This window comes from Sorex fumeus, unplaced genomic scaffold (genome assembly GCF_029834395.1).
Source record: "Sorex fumeus unplaced genomic scaffold, SorFum_2.1 ptg000098l, whole genome shotgun sequence".
Classification (NCBI taxonomy): Eukaryota; Metazoa; Chordata; class Mammalia; order Eulipotyphla; family Soricidae; genus Sorex; species Sorex fumeus.
The window spans coordinates 24,480,887-24,496,560 of record NW_026606155.1 but is presented as its reverse complement, the minus strand read 5'-3'; the positions used below and the strand labels follow the sequence as shown (position 1 = coordinate 24,496,560).

Sequence of the window (15,674 nt, the reverse complement as noted above, 5' to 3'; positions counted from 1 at the left end):
ATACCAGCCCCAGACCCTCCCATGTTCTCAGTGAAGAACAGCCCCTGTGACTTGTGGGCTGCTCTTGCCAGCTGATGAGGTTGAAACTCAGTTGTCACAGGAGACAGCAAAAGAGGAAGCCTTGCAACAGAAAGGATGCTGGCTCTGGTGAGGGTACAGATAGATCAGTTTTAATTGAGGCTGTGATAGGCATGACACCAGTTTTTGAGAATTAGGAAATGAAGCTGAAGTGTCTTTTATCATCAAGGTGTTACAAGACTTCACTGTAACTCCTTCCATGACGCATAATCTTGCCTTGCTTCAGCTGTGAGTATCTGCTTTTCAGGTTTGCTTCAGTAAATATCTCAGGGTTTCTTCCATTTTAGTGTAGGGAAGAGGGAGGCCGTTGATGATCTCGTTGCATTATCTACCCCATCTGTTTCCTGAACATGACAGCAATTTCCACCTAGTGCCTTTGTCTGTAGCGTCCAAAGCGCCAGACAGATGTGAATTCTCCTGCTTTCAGTGAGGAGCAGGTTAAGAGCTCTAAAGAGCTTTCTCCAGTCCACAGACTTACCATTAAGATATCTCATCACTTTAATGGCAGAGTGACTTTTTCTGGTGTGAAGAGTGGGTGGCACACTGTGTTAAGGTGTCTAGCTTGTCTCTCCTGTGGGGGATTAGGACTCTCTGTTCTGGAAATGTGCTGTGTCGAGAGGGCAGCTGTTTATTTTTATTTTCAAAACTGATTCAAGGAACATGAACAAAAGATCTCAGGTGGTTTGTGACTATTTTGTCATTGTTGCATAAAGAATTAAATCCCATAAAATGGCAGTCTTGCTGAATTCACACTCTGTACAGTAACAGACAGATGATTAAGAAATGTTTGGTGATAACTGTCAATTGTGGTTTTGTTCGATGGCAACTGGTTCGATTAGATGTTGGAATGTTGGCATGTGCTTAGTCAATGCAAGTATGCTGAGAGGGAGTGTTCTGTTGAGTTACATATATCACACATTATTACTATTTTTAACTTAAATGGATTTCAAACTGGAGGTGAAATATAGGTGAGATGACTTAACCCATATTCATCCAAGTACATTTTGCCATAGTAATTTTATTATTTATTTATTTTTATTTTTGACCCTACCCAGCCGTGTTTGGGGGCTACTCCTGGCACATTGCTTGAATGCTGCTCAAGGGGACTACCAATCAGTGCAGGGACCAAGGCCCCCACATTTTAGATCATAAATCATTTTAGAAAAAGTTGAAATTTCTTGCTCCCTCTGACCCCATACAGCTTTACTCTATTGGAGTGGCTGTATCAGTTTTGAAAACAGATTACAGTGAGTAGTGGAGTGGTGGTTTTCTAAAGAGAAATAACATTTTAAGTACCATTCTCAGTTTATGTTTTGATCACCTCTACTTGGAAGGAGCATAACTTCTAAAGAAGTTTGGTGACCATAATGTAGGGTCATTGGGCAAGATGTAAAGATGTTTTGGGAACTAAATTTGGCTGAATGTGATATTCACATTCTGAATAGCTCTGCTTGAATAACATTTCAGAGCCACTATGTTGTATCTTTAGATTAACAGTTAATCTGTACAAATGTCCTGACAAGCCCTCAAATGAAGTTTTTATTTTTGGATGAGTTCTTTTATGCTGTAGTTATTAGCAAGGGCTTTTTTTTTTTTTCAAGTGTCATTGATTTGTTTGGTTTAAGTAATTATCCTCTTTCATCTAAGTTATGGAGTTTCTCTTTTATTTACTTTTTTTTAAATACATATACAAAAGCTAAGTAGAGCAGATCCTCAAGTGGTCTGACTCAACATTGGTTCCTTATACACTTAAGAGAAAAACAAAACATATCGGTGAGGTGTAAAGCACAGTCCGTAGAGTTTGCACATTCTCTCTGTGTCTTCCAGGGCATTCTCCCAGCAGTTTTTTCTTTCTACCCCAACTTTTCTTGTGATCTAATTTACTCTTGTCAATGTCAATTAATCCTGGGTAAAATCAATTACATTAGATGTTGTTTGCTTAAAGTTACAGTTTAAGAAACAAAGTAAACCCCAAAACTCTAATAGGTGAAGTGAGGCTTACAAAATGGAATTGGAAAGGCTACTTATTTTTCCTTATTGCTATCAGGCGTCTGAACCATGATTTATTTGTGACATTTTTAGTTTGTTCACCATTTGTTCAACTCTGAAATTGTTAAACTTGTGTCTGCCATTCAAAATTTAATTTTGATGGGTTTTGGCAAATGGAAAAATGCCTTATTAAAATGTAGGGTGTTTTTGTTTGTTTTGAGGCACCTTTCCCAAGCAGTAGCCAGGGGCTCCAAGACCCACAACTGACACTACTTAGGGTGGTTCAGTGTACACCCAAAGGATGCATGGCTATAACTGACAGTCCTTAGGGAGGTTGCATGTGTCAGGGTTTGTACTGCTACCATACTTTGCCCATTACCTTTACTGAGCTGTCTCTCTGGTCTGAAAAATGCAGGTATGTGCATTTTACCCTTACCTATTTATTACTTTTTTCACTTGGTGAATTCATTTAACTATTTTTGAAACATTGAAACATGGCTTCAATCAATGTATAACTGTATAACTAATAATAATGTAAAATATTAAGTGGCTTAAGGAAAAAAATAACTTTAAGTTATCTGACATAATTAACCAAATCTATCAAAATAGAAATCATTAGAAGCAGTAATTCTGTCACATAAATATATACATTTTTCTATGTATCTAATTTTTAGTTTATAATTAAACATGCATTTTGGGTACTATTAATAGTAAACTAGAAATTTATAAATAATATTATTATAAATATAATCTGGATCATAGTCCTCCCATTGTTCATCGATTTGCTTGAGCGGGCCCAGTAAGGCTACGTAATAGAGCAGTAGAAACATAAGCTTCATATAAAAAACAGACTTTTGAGTTCCTGTTGTTTAGTTCTGTGATAACCAGGTAACTTAATTGTTCACATTTCTCAAATGAAAAAAAAGTAACATGACTAATGATAATAAAATTGCAGGGTTATTATAGAGATGAAATGATATGTAGCACTGTAGCACTGTTCTTGTTGTTCATTGATTTGCTCAAGTGGGCCCAGTATTGTCTCCATTTTGAGACTTGTTGTTACTGTGTTTGGCATATTGAATACATCATGGGTAGCTTGCCAGGCCTTGCCTTGCGGTATATGGTTAAAGCTTATTCATATTGTGCCAGGTAGTCAGTAAATATTACCAATTTTTATTGAGGAGGCAGTATAGTATTGCTTAAAAAGGCCAAAGACATTGGAAGAAGATTGTAAATAATAATAATAAAAGGAAGAAGATTGTATCTGATTTAAATTCCAGTGATTTTTAATTTCTCTTTAGCAGAATTTAAAATTTCATTGATTCTTGTATTCTTTTGTAAGGTGAAGGTGATAATGTTTATCTTCTTGGGATTGTTATACTAATTATGAGGAGATAGAGAATATAGTGTCCTTAGCATATTGCTGGTACACAAATAGTAAATATAATTTTACATACATATGTATATATGTGGGCTGGAGTGATAGCACAGTGGGTAGGGTATTTGCCTTGCACACAACCGGCCCGGGTTTGATTCCTCCTCCCCTGTTGGAGAGCCTGGTAAGCTACTGAGTGTATCCCGCCCACACAGCAGAGCCTGGCAAGCTCTCCCTTGGCATATTTGATATGCCAAAAACAGTAACAGCAAGTCTCACAATGGAGACATTACTCATGCCCGCTTGAGCACACCGATGAACAACAGGAGTACAGTGCTATGGTTGAAAGATCAGTTTAGACATTGTCTATTTGAATTAGTATCAAAGTGGAGACTTCTCGATTCCCTAGATCTCTCTTTTTTGTAAGTTCTTCTGTTTTTTCCTTTAAAAAGTTTTTTTTATATGTAGTTACTGTGAATTATAAAGTTTTTAAAATTATTTTTGCTAGGGTTTCAGGCATACAGTGTTTCAACACCAATCAATCCTTTTACCAGTGCTCCCTTTCCTCCACCAGTGCACATGCCCAGTTCCCCGCTATAGCCCCAGTTTGCCTCTCCCCATCCCACGCCCCCAGTCTGTCTTTAAGAGAGTCACTTTTTAAATAACTTAGCACAGTGGCTTACAGTATTGTTGCTGATAAGGTTTCATGCCGAACTGCCTTTCATCTCCCCCCCCCTGCAGTTTGAACACTTCCTCTGTCCTTGTACTACTGTCGTACCTTCCCAATCCTATCTCTCTCTCCCCACCCCGAAGTGGCATGCTTCCCACAGAAAGTTCTAGATTTTATTTGTACTTACTGTCATAATAGTATTTGTGGTTGACTAGGACTATGAGTAGTTTAGCTGCAGCTGTCTACTTTTTCTCAAATTTGGACTAGTCATCTTTAGATAACACATAAGAAAGCATTTTGATCAATTGCTTTTTTTGGAGGAGGAAAGAGAAGTCACGCCTGGCAGGACTCAATGTGGGTGACCTGGGAGTCATCTGTGATCTGCTGTTCACCAGGGTACCTACCTGTGTTATCTGCACCTCCATTTGTGTGCTTGGGTCAAGCCAGTTTGGGAAGTGTTTACTGCCTTGTCTCTCTGCATGATCCAATATACTCTACTCTTGGAAACAGTTGGGAGGAGCTGCAGCTGCCTGTGCCTTCTGGAATTCCATCTTCAGAATGTCTCATGGATATTTGCTGCCAAGCAGGTGTTCTGCCACTTTTCCCACAGCTCCCCACTGGGAGCCACCCATACACAAATATAGACCTTGAATTTGGTGCTGAGGATCCGTTGGTGCTGCTCCATGCTTGTCTTACATCTGGAGCCTTGTTTTTCTCTCCTGGTTCCTGTTCTTTCTCTGGTGGGGAAGAGTGCATGCTTCAAATGCTATTGCACTGTGTTCTGCAGTGGAGAGAATACTGTAGATGTTTACTGGCTTCTGATTTACCATTTAATTGAGATCTTGTGCAAAATTCTTTAATTCTACTTTTTCATTTGCAAGTCTGGGGAGGTTTTTTTTTCCCCCCCACTTTACTCTCTTTTCTGTCACTTTGACTCCTGCCTCTACTTAAGGACTTTGTTTTTCAAAACAATATATATGTGTGTGTATATATATATATATATATATATTTTAAGTTTAGATTTTAGATTTTGGGATCCCTTACCAGTGATGCTCTGGGGCCCCAGAGTGCCAGGGACTGAACCCGGGCTTCTCGCATATGAAGTATGTGCTCAAGCTCTTGAACCTAACTCTTGGTCCCAGAAGGTAGTTTTTGAGACCTCCACATGTGTAATGAAAAGCCATTGAGTGTAACTATTTGTGTATATGCCTATTTATGTTTCTCACATGTACTTTGTGGATCACCTGTTTCCCCATTGCTTTGAACCCGGATGTCTTTATTTGCTCCTGATAGGCATCCCATTAACTTCTCCTTCATTTTCATATTTCCTTCTTGATTTTAATATTTTTAGAAACAAAAGTTCATGTTTTTTTCTCCTTTTTTTTCTAAAAATGTCTCTTCTATTATTTATGTGTTTGAATGTTTAATTTCAAAAGTAACTGAGATTTTAATCTTGTGGTTCTCATTCCACTTTATTTCCATTTTAGTGAAAGCTGCACAGATGGACCTTGTTGTCAGCTTGTATGTCTTTGTCATGTTATGGCATAGATACAGTACCATTTCAAGTTCAATTCTGTATTGTGAGATTATAGAAGATGAGTTTCCTGTTGAACTCATACTGTCTTTGCGTCTGAACTGACCAGCTCTGCTTAGAGTCTAGTGAAAGGTTCTCTGCTCACTGTGTTTCTTCCTGTAGGCCCCACGACCATGAGATAACTGTGAAGGTGCTCCTTTCAATCTGAGTAGAGTCTATCACACACTCATGCACACACACACACACGCACACACACATACACTCCATTTTGCAGAAAAGAGAATATATTTGTTTTTAGTAGAAGTCTGTAAAAGGAGACAAAATTAATAAATTCATAACTTTTGCCAAAAGCTAAAAATTTTTATTTTGGAGATTGACATTCAGAGCTATAACTATAGTCTAATACCCCACCACCACCCCCCAAATCGGCAGTTGAATGACTTGCTTAAAAATAACTTTAAGTAACAAAAAACATTCTTTTTATATTCTGAGATCAGAAGCAGGTAAAAGTGACTCATCTTTTATATGAAAGTTTTTAATGTTTAAAGGTGTTTAAAGAGGAAAAACTATTCTTTAAATTTATTATAGAACAAAGTATTTTCTAATTTTATTTAAAAATAGATATTTGAATTGTAACTTTTCACAATAAGGTCAGGCTCATAACAGATGTTGGTAATTGTAACTAGTAATTCTTGTTGAATAAATGACATCTCATGGTTATTAAACTGTCAATTTTTTACTGGTTTTAAATGATAACATTGCAAGTGATTCTATGTAGATTCCATCATTTGATCCTCACACTGAATCAGGAAGGAGACGATTTTCTTCATTGTATGGAGAACTGTCTTTTAGGTTTTTTTTTGTTTTGTTTTTTTCTGTTTGTTTGTTTGTTTTGCCACACCTGTGTCCTTGCTCAGGTGGTACTCAGGCCTTAACTCCTGACAATGCTTGGGAGATCATATATATTGTCAGGATTGAACTGGGGGTGGCCACATGCAAGGCTACCACCATAACCCCTGAACTCTTACCCACTTATGGAAATCTTAATAGTAATTACTCAGGTACTAGTAAGTAAGGACTCCAGCATTTGAATTTAAGATTCCTGGCTCTTAATTCTATGCTTTTTGTATTGGAGTTTATTGCTTCTCCCTGTTGACTTGGAAATATTTTAATGCATAGTATTGTAATAGTGGTTCATTTATTCAGCAGTTGTTTTGTGAGTACAATTTCAAGTTCTGTGCTTCTGTGGATGACAGATTTCTACACACAAGAATCACTGTGTCATGACAGTTATTCATCAATTTGCTCAAGCAGGCACCGGTAATGTCTCCATTCGTCCCAGCCTTGAGCTTTTAGCAGCCTCTCCTTACTTGTCCTTCCCAATGGTGCCATATTGGGGACTCTTTCAGGATCTGGAAAATGAGACCCGTTATTGTGACTGTTTTTGGCATATCGAACATGCCACGGGGATCTTGCCAGGCTCTGTCGTGTGGGTAGGATACTCTTGGTAGCTTGCCAGGCGCTCTGAGAGGGACAGAGAAAGTATATAAGAGAATATAAGCAAATGTGTTTAAACCAAACACATGTGTGTTGCTCTAGGTACATCAGTGGGCTAGACTATAAGAGGTCTGGGAGCTTTGTTTTATAGTCTCTGGATCTTGGCCATGGATGGGATTACATGGCGCCAGGGGCAGTTTGTGGGTGTGACTGCCAAGCTACTGGAAAACTATCAAGGAAAACTGTCAAGGATGCACCCAAGGATAACTATCAATAAATAAGTAGCTAGGTGATTATCATAGCTATTGTAACAATGGATCGTGCATGGTATGTGCTCATTAAATGTTTTAATGAATGAATAAGTGAGCAAAGTGATAAAATGAAACAGTATAGGAGTGAAGAGTTAAAGATAATCTTCAGGAAGTATAATTTATAGGTCTTGATAGAATGCATATGCCATGTGAATGAGAGGAAAGGAGGTATATTGCAGAGAAAAAAAGTGGTGATGAATTTTTACAATGTGGGATAAAAACACTAGGGGTTTTTTTTCTATTTTTTTTTGAGCAGAATTTTTAATTTTGTCTTCATGGTTGTTAGGTCCTCTGAAGTTAAAAAACACAAGTTCTGCAGTCTCTTGTTAAGTGGGTTGTCTCAACTACAGTAAATTAGATTAGCTTAGAAGGATTTATTTTTTCAAAGAGGAATAGTGATTTTTATCCCAAATTACAATGATTCTTTAATATATGCCAATTTTTTTTGAAGTGGTAAATTTTTCTTTCCTTCTTTAAAAATTTCAGATTTCTTTTAAAATTGGTCTATTCCTTGATTTTCAGGAAAATTTTGTTTGATTAGGTAAGCTTCGTAGGTTAAGATGAAAGAAGTAAGCCTATGGATGAATTTATTCACTTTATCATTTTCATTCAGAAATTCTTTAGCCTACATTGTCTCCTAAGGCAGGTACAAGTTCATCAACATCTAACGATTTTTAATAAAGTTACTAAGAAATTTTATACATAAAAAGTACATCTATTCAATATCTTCCTTTTTCACCTAGTAAAATTAATTTTTCTGTTAAGCTTCTCAAATGCTATTGCATTTACAAGATAATTTTGTATTTTAGCCCTTTCTCATATAATATAGACAGTTTCAGGTTGTAAAATGAGAGGTATAAATTCTTAGTTATTTTGGGGCTGGAGCGATAGCACAGCGGGTAGTGTGTTTGCTTTCCACCCGGCTGACCCAGGGTCGATTCCCAGCATCTCATCGCCAGGAGTAATTCCTAAGTGCAGAACCAGGAGTGACCCCTGTGCATCAAAGAGTGTGACCCAAAAAGAAAAAAGAAAAAAAGTCTTATGTTATTTTTTATTATCTTGCTTTTGTCTTTGTTTGTTTGTTTGTTTTGCAGCTGCCTCCAGCAGTGCTCAGGGTTTACTCTGGCTCTGCACTCAGGGATCACTTCTGGTGGGCATAGGGGACAATATCGGGTACTAGGAAAGCCTGGGTGGACTTCATGCTTAAAGGAAATACCCTATCTGCTGTAGTGACCCTTCGGGGTTTGTTTTTATTTTGTGGCCACTCTTGGTTGTGCTCAGGACTTACTTCTGGTTTTATGCTTAAGGATTACACCTGACTGTGCTTGGGGGATCATAAATGATGCTGGAGGTTGAACCCGGGTCAGCCCGATGCTAAGCAAAAAGCCTTAACTTCTGTACTATTTCTCTGACCCACTTTGGTCTTTCCAGTATCCTTTTTCTATAGAGTTTTCTTTGGGTTATTTAGGAAGAAAAGTTTGGTGCTGGAATTTGGCTAATTTGTGACAGTCAGGTAGACTAGACTTAAGTTATTATTATTTTTTAATTGTTTTGGGTGTATATCATTCCAACACCAGTCCCTTCATCCATGTCTGCTACTTCTACCAGTGTCTCCAGTCCCCCCTCCCCGCCCCCCAGCCTGCCTCTGTAGCAGATACTTTTCCCCTTTCCTGTTGTCCTACTGTTCCCTTTTCTATCATTTCCCCCACAACACTGACTCCAATACTAAGTTTCCTACTGAAGACCAATTCTCTTGCTCTTATTATCTGTTGCCATTGGGCATTTGATATTCCCCATCAAAATTTCTTTATATCCCATAGAGATCATTCTGAGTCTTCCTCTCCCTCTGACTGATTTCATTCAATACGATACTCTCCAAATTCATCCACATTGTAGAAAATTGCATGACTAGTATCCCATTGCATGAGTAGTGGTTCCTTGTGTATATATACCACAGTTCCTTTATCCAGTTATTTGTTACTGATGTTTGGGTTGTTTCCATATTTTCTGCTATTGTATATAGTGCTGCACTGAACAAAGAAATGTAGATGTCTTTTGCACCCTTGGGGCGTATTCTCAGGAGTGTTTGGAATTTCATGAATAGTTTGCTGCTTGTCTTCTTCTGCTTCCTGATTTCAAAACTCAACAAAATAAAAACAAATGTTAATAAGATTTTGCCAGAGACCCTTGAGAGATTTTATTCAGTGACTGAAAAGAGCCAGAATTTGTAGCCCATGGAATGTAATAGTAACATGCTAAATAAAGGCTTCCTGTTGTATTTAGAGTAGAAGTCTCCATTATCTGTGTGAGCTGGAGTTTTTTTTTTGTATTTGTAGATAGAGGTAGAAGGAAATAAAGATGGAAGATATATGCTTAAATGTGTGTGCTCTGTTCATTTAGTTGGCCAAGGAGCATGACTGCAGCCCAATTTCAATTAGCACACACAGTTCTTTGTTTCTAAATTCATTTCTCCCCACTAAAACAGTAGAAATTACCAGACTAGAAAATTGCTTTTTGGCAACCACTATAGAATAATTAATTTTGCCAAGAATTATCAAAAGACGCTAAAAGTACACTGGGGATGTGGCTCAAGTGGTAGAACACATGGCTTGTGTGTGCAGGGCTTCAGCTTTGCCCCCAGCATTGCATTAACCCAGTGAAGGGGTGCCCAAATAAAAAATTATTTAAAAAGTACTGGATGGAAGTTAGTGAATGAATGGGATGTTTCCATTATTTAAAAAAAATTTACCTCACGAAATACTTTCTGCTGCAGAGTGGAAAAGAGTAGCTGTACAGTGGGGAACTCTGGTGAGTGAGAGGAGCTTACCAGTGAAGGAAAGAGACATAATGCCTGATGGAATACAGTGGGAAGAATTCCTCTTTGGTATCTCCAGAGTTTATCTTTCTTGAAGTCAATCCCAGATCAAAGAGCACTCAACAAGTATGGCTTTGAATTTTGAAAATTTTCAAGGTCATGGATCTTAAGGAAAGGTGTAAGCAGTTCTTACGTGAAGTAGTTTAATGAGATGATAAGATTGAATGCAGTATAAAATACTGGATTAGACTCTTACTCTAAAATGGAAGTTACTGAGATACTTGGAAAGGGTTACATATGGTGTGGTTGTACTGTATTTGTTAATTTCTGGATTTTAATGATGTCATATAATGGTTTTGTAGGAGAATGCCCTTTGTTTGAAAGTCTTCTGTTCACTAAAGTCTGTAGCCTTGACAGGTCAACAGGTTGATGACTTCCTCTCAAGTAATTTAGGGAAATCAAGTGATTTATGCTGGTTTTGTAAACATTTTGGTGGCTTGGTCAGAGTTTAAGAAAACAACAGTGACAAAAGGATTCCCTGCCATCTCCCTCACCCCCTCCTGTTAATTGATTTAGCAACTCAAACTCTTATTAGACAGGTAATTTGCTTTAAGGTTTTTTTTTTTTCCTGTGATCTTGTCTCAAAGTTGGATTATCAGTGTGACTTCCTGTTGTATCTTGATTTCACTTTGGTATACTTGTTACTATTAGTTCATTAAGGCATTTTGTTTGTTTTATGGCCCTTTTTGACCTTACTCAGTGATCAGGACTGGGCCTCCTACTCGCACAGCACAGTGAGCACTCTAACCCTTTGAGCCCTCTCCCCAGCCCTCATTTATACATTCTTATACTGCACAGTTTTTGCTTTTGAAAAAAGCTGCTTCTTTCAGTGTAAAGTATGGTTTACAGAAATAGGCATTGTGGTATTTCAAGTCAATGATAGTACTGTAATTCTGTAGCACTGTCCTCCTGTTGTTCATTGATTTGCTCTAGCGGGCACCAGTAACGTCTCCATTGTAAGACTTGTTGTTACTGTTCTTGGCATATCAAATACGGCATGGGGAGCTTACCAGGCTCTGCCGTGCAGGTGGGCTACTCTTGTAGCTTGCTGGGCTCTCTGAGAGGGATGGAGGAATCGAACCTGGGTTGGCCACATTCAAGGCTAATGCCCTACTCGCTATGCTATTGCTCCAGCACATTCTAATATACTTTAATTTCAACTCTCTCTGTGAATGCTCTCTTTTGTCCTCAGTTTGCTGGTCAGCTGTTTTAGTCCCCAGCCCCAACCCCACTTCAGTTCTGAGCATGGTTTTGAGCTGGTTTTGACTCCTATCTTAGAATTTAGTTTTCAGGAAGTATAAAGAGTACAAGGGGGAAATTTGGTAAATTAGGGAGTGTAATGCACTAATTTGTAAGCGTCTTGGCCCTTGTATGTTTTGTGAATGAATTTGAGAGATTAGCAAATTTGAAGCTGTATTAATTCATTTTCTTACTAGCTCATGTTTGTTTTTTTGTCAGTGATTAGTAGTAAGTATGGGCTGGAGCGATAGCACAGCGGGTAGCGCGTTCGCCTTACAAGCGGCCAACATGGCCGACCCGAGTTCGATTCCTCCGCCCCTCTCGGAGAGCCCGGCAAGCTACCAAGAGTATTCGATATGCCAGACACAGTAACAACAAAGTCTCCAATGGAGACGTTACTGGGCCCACTCGAGCAAATCGACGATCAACGGGAGGGCCTTTACCTTTACCTTTACCTAGTAGTAAGTATTGATAGTTTTCTCATTGTCTAAAAATTTGTATGATGTGTGGAATGGCTAGAGTAGCTATGGGTGAAGGCTAGTTGCCAAGGCAAGCTTTGAGAATAGGACTTGGCGTTGACTGGTAGAATCTACCTTTCCTCTTAGTGTAGAAAATCATGGGTCCAGGCATTGGGTTTACTCCCTCCTCTACCCTTGCTTTCCTGTAATGAAGGAAATAAAATCTTTCATCGCATTTACTTCCTTCCATAGGTTGACGGGATAAACTTCTCTTTAGCAGAAACACTGATTTTCATATTTCTCAGAATGATCAAGGGAAGCTTTTTAAAAATCTGGGGGGTAGTTATATGGCACTTAGTACACACCCACACATGCAGTCTTTTCTTTAGCATTTTTTTCCCCTCTTGCTGCATTTACAGTGTAGGTGGCCTCTGAATTGCCTTTGACAGGAAATTGAGCAACCTTTCTTTTTTTTTGAGCAGAATGTTTTACTGCTGAGAGAAAAAAAATGGGGTGTTTTATGTTTTGAAATTCTGTTACATGAATATTTATTCAAGGATCAGTTAGAAAAATGGAGGTAGGGGTTAAATCTCATCTTATACACTAATATTTCTGCACCCTAGTAATTTGGGAACCTTCTTTTCTTTGTGGCATGGCTTTGGCCTCAGCCATTTGGTTTGTTAGATGCTGTCTTTTGGAACAGATCACTATTTTTCTGGCTCCTTCTGCCTTTCCTCATAGTCTTTCTGTAGTGAAGATGTTGTGGGCCCTATGTTTATTTCACAGGAACTCCCCGTCTACTTTATTCCACCTTTGGGATTAACTTGGGACATTTTGGGCTAGTTAATTATTTATAGTTGGGGCTGTACCTGTGCACCTCAGGATGATTATCAACATCTCTAATTTCTACCCCTGAAATGTTAGTATACACCCCTTTTTTCAGTTGTGATGACAAAAATGTCTCTAGACATTGTAAGATTGTCTCTTGATGTAGAGTCAGCCCTTTTTGAGATCCATAGGTTCTGAGCAGTTGTTCTTATATGCAAGTGACAGGTTGATTTCATCAAAGTTGCTTTATTGCAGGATTTCTTACATATACATTCTTCCGACTTCTGGTCATCACTGCACATGGGATGAGGCCCTCAGCCAGCAATCTGCTTAGAGACTTAATTGGCGGGGTTTAAAACTTGCTAAATGGCAGTAACTTAATTTGGTTGACTTAAATTTAAATGTGCATTGAATTGATCACAAGGAGATTACATAATAGAGATGTCTTAAAGGTGTTAAAATGTAGCAATTATGATTTGATTTGTGGCAAGGAGTTCCTTCCCCCTTATTATATTGAGGTACAGTTATATGTTTTTCTCACTTGTATAACTTGTCATCCTGTTGTTCATTGATTTGCTCGAGCAGGGGCCAGTAACGTCTTCATTTATCCCTGTCATGTGCTAGTGCAGCCCAGTGGTGTCTGCTTGCTCCAGGAACACAGAGGGCATCAAACCGTTCATTCAGGGTCTTGACAAAGAAGTGTTTTTAGAATTCAAAATTAATTTTGCTGTATACTAACATTCATAATTATTTTTAATCTAGGTTCTGAGAGACTACCTCAAGTTGGACTCAAAAGCAAGATTTACTACTTATTTTCAAGTGGAATAAGGTGAGTTTATGGTATTGTATCAGGTCTTATTAAAGGAAATGCATGTTTTACAAAACTCACTCCAATACCTGTTACCTAATGCAGATTTTTAATTTGCCAAGTATGGACCATGCATAATCTTCTCCACTCGTTTTCCCCATCATTGTTTTCCCAATCATTGTTTTACTGTTGAGAGTCACTGTCACTGTCACTGTCCTCCCGTTGTTCATCCATTAGCTGGATCGGGTCCAGTAACATCTCCATTGTGAGACTTGTTACTGTGTTTGGCATATCAAATACGTCATGGATAGCTTGCCAGGCTTTGCCGTGCGGGTGAGATACTCTCGGTAGCTTGCTGGGCTCTCAGAGAGGGGCGGAGGAATTGAACCTGGGTCAGCTGGATCGACCGTGTGCAAGGCAAACACCCTACCCGCTGTACTATCACTCCAGTTGAGAGTAAGAAATGGAAATTGAGATGAGGGAAGACTCCTGAAGTTTTAGTGATTGATTTCTAAATTTGCTGTCATTATCTTTACAAATAAAGTAGTTAGAATAGTTAAATGTTTTTGTTGCTTTTAAGTGTTATGTCTCTATTCTACAGTAAACTCAGTATTTTAAAAGGGTGATTCATGCTCTAAATAAGAATCCTTTTTTAGGACCCTGATGAATTTGTATATACTTTGGAATACCACTCTTATACTGAAAAACACAGAAGCAAATGGAATTATCAAAACTTAGATCAATGAAAATCAATTTGTGATAATTGTTATATCTCCCAGTGATCCCACTAAAGTCATTGTATTGCCTGAGGATCAGATTGTGCTCGTCGTGCCTTCTAGATTATTGTTTAGGCTCATTGAGCTTGCAGGTCTTCTGTGCAACTTTCTCATTAAATTTGCTGTGATCCTTGGCAGTACTGTGAAATTTAGAGGTATTACGTATTCACAGTCTGATGAGGTTCAGTTGTGGAGCTGGTCTTGGTCCTTGTCAGAGGGTGTGGGGTACAGCTGTAGGCTGCTGTGCCTTTAGGCAGAAAGGAATATCCGTGTGTTCCCCCTCCCCACCCCTGTTCCAAGAAGGCCTCAGATTTCTCAGCTTGGACCAGTCTACCTGGGAAGAGTCTGTGGCATCATGTTCTTTCGGAAATTAGTTGTGGAGCTGGGTCATTTTCTCTGACATTTAATTCAGACTGAGCCATGTTTCCATAGGCTAGGAATGCTATTAGGGTCTTAAATTCAGGTAGGAACTTCAGAGTGTGTAAAAAGGTATTGGGTTTTTGTTGTTTTGTTCTTAACCTTCATCTCATGCAGAGGTAAAAGCAAAGACCTTGAGATTCTTTTTTTTTTTATCCGCTTTTTCAGAAGCACAGGAAAATTGTCTTAAGGAGCCAGCACTTCAGGGTATCCTACAAATGATGAGCAAGGTTATCTGAGCATCTCACCTCTGTAATAAGCCTTTGTGCAGGGGTGAGGGCTTTTTGAAGCCTGCTGAGTAATTGGAGTGTTTTTTAATAATGGCTCACTATTTCTGAATGTGCTTGAATTTCAGTAAGAGAAATCGGGAAATGGTTATCATTGAAATTGTTTTAAAAACACATTAGAAATTCTTCGTTGTACATGTATTTGACCGTTTTCAGAGTCTGGCTTCTTTAATTGAGGTGGAATCCAAGAAAGATTTTTAGATTGCTATGGTTTGTAGCCATTTGAAAGGCCTGAGATGTCTTTTTGTTTGGGGGCCATATCCGATGATGCTCAGGGGTTACTCCTGCTTTGCACCCTGAAATTAACTCATGGAGGTGCTCGGGGCACCATAGGGGGTGCCAGGGATTGATCATATCTATGGTTCAGCCGTGTGCAAGACTGCTTTCTTCTTTCGAAATACCCAGCAAGAAAGAGTACTGCTAATTTATAATGATCTGTAACTTAAGTGCTTTATGCATGAAAATATTCAAGTAATTTTTCCAAATATTATATTTCTGCTTTTTATTTTCCTTACATCGAAATTATATGCTC

The 15,674-nt window shown here is 38.5% G+C and overlaps 1 protein-coding gene across 1 annotated transcript in view; it reads left to right on the top strand.

Moving 5' to 3' along the window:
* The window catches only part of SIPA1L1 (signal induced proliferation associated 1 like 1), a 358,911-nt gene that overhangs the window by 76,003 nt on the left and 267,234 nt on the right, over positions 1 to 15,674 (top strand). Inside the window, exon 3 of the mRNA XM_056134390.1 lies at positions 13,617 to 13,683. The gene's annotated coding sequence lies outside the window, so the exon portion shown is untranslated. The remainder of the gene's footprint in view (positions 1 to 13,616; positions 13,684 to 15,674) is intronic.